This window comes from Corvus hawaiiensis, chromosome 16, assembly GCF_020740725.1.
Source record: "Corvus hawaiiensis isolate bCorHaw1 chromosome 16, bCorHaw1.pri.cur, whole genome shotgun sequence".
NCBI classification, from domain to species: Eukaryota; Metazoa; Chordata; class Aves; order Passeriformes; family Corvidae; genus Corvus; species Corvus hawaiiensis.
The window spans coordinates 1,925,876-1,927,538 of NC_063228.1; positions in this window are offsets into that span (position 1 = coordinate 1,925,876).

The window sequence follows — 1,663 nt, forward strand, 5'->3', positions numbered from 1 at the left end:
TCCACAGTTATCAGTAGCCTACCATGGCAGGTGGTGATTTTTTAACCGTTATCAACACATTCTCACAGTGGGAACCAGACACCTGGCTTCTCCTAGGCCTTCAGAATTCATTTGATAAGTCTGTGCTCCTCCCAGGCCCTGCCATGAAGCATCCCAACATCAGCTCTGCTGGGTGCTGCTCTCCTCAGGGTGCTCAGCTGGGCTGACAGCAGAATGAGAAATGAGGAGATGCCGGTTCTGGTGCTCATGGGGCAAAAGTGCACAGTTATTGATAATTGCTAATATTTACCACAGTGATATGCAGCTGGGAGATGAACAGGATCTCAAGAGTTTTTCTGCACAATCACTAACATCGCAAACGTGTTTTGAGTTTAAACTCTGCATGAATTTGAGAAAAAATATGCCCTTAGGAAACAGCTTTAAACGGGGGCTCAGTCAAGTGTCTGCTTGACATTCTCTAACGAGCGCTGCACCCTCAGCATGGTGCTGAAAATTAGTGACAAAATTACAGGTACCCTCAAATTGCAGGTGGTGTTCCTGCACGTGCGTGCTGCTCCCTCCAGTCCTCATGCTGGGACACAGTTTAATTTATGTAAGTAATGCTGGTGGCAGGCGGGTTTTCCTGGCAGAGAGTCAGAGCATCTGTTCTGTGTTTTTAATTAAACATTGGTAATCTTCCTTCTGAAAATTATCTCAGCACGAGCATTGCAGCAGTGTTTTTCTGCTCTCTTCAGAGAACATAGGGATTGTGCATTTTTCTGTCTGTGATGCTGCAAGAGACCATCCATCTGTCACAAAGGACTTACACACATCTTCCAGTCTCTGTAACACCTACTCATGGTAAAAAGCACTAATGAGAATTATTTACACGAATAAGGGATTGAACAACAGTAAAAAAGGCAGACTCTTTGTAGACTGCCAAGTAATACAACTAAGCCAGAACCTATTTACATTAATTTCCATGTAACTCATGAAAGGATAAGGAGTTTTGTTTAAATTTTCCACAAATTCTAGCTTGAAGAAAAGCTTAAACATGAGCATTTTCAACCCAGAAAGCCTGTGTTTTAGGAAAAATGCAAATGTGGGTGCTTTGAGGAAATGTAGTCTTCAAAACGTGAAATCTGGTGCATAATCCTGCTATTTAATTTAGCTGAAAAGACCAACCTGAAGTGCAGGCAGGCCCCGTGGTCACTGCCCACGTCTGCTCCCTGTGCCGTCTCTCGGGGCTGGGATCTTCGGGGGTCTGCCGTGCAGCGAGTGCTTCCCATGGGAGCACCTGCCCCAGGACACCCCCTCCTTTCAGCTCCACACCCAACGGGAACAGAAATGAAAGCAAATTTGGATGGCGCTCCTGTGCGCAGCGCCCTGGAGACCTGCACACCCGCTCTCCTTCCTGTCCCCACCCGCCCCGGGATTCCCTCATCGCTAACACCTAACGGTATTAGCTGGGGGTTCTGCTCAGATTTTCATCGGTTTTCTCACTGGAATAAAGCACCTGGCAGGCTTCCCGCGCCGCTGCGCTGTGAGATGGCGCGGCGAGTGCCCGCGGCACCGCTGAGGGAGCGGGAGGCGCTGCCGGGCCAGGGCCGCGAGCGCGAAGGCGGCGCGGGCGGCGAGGGGCGGCCCCGGTGCCCGGCTCCCGCCTCCTCCCTCCCCTCAGCGG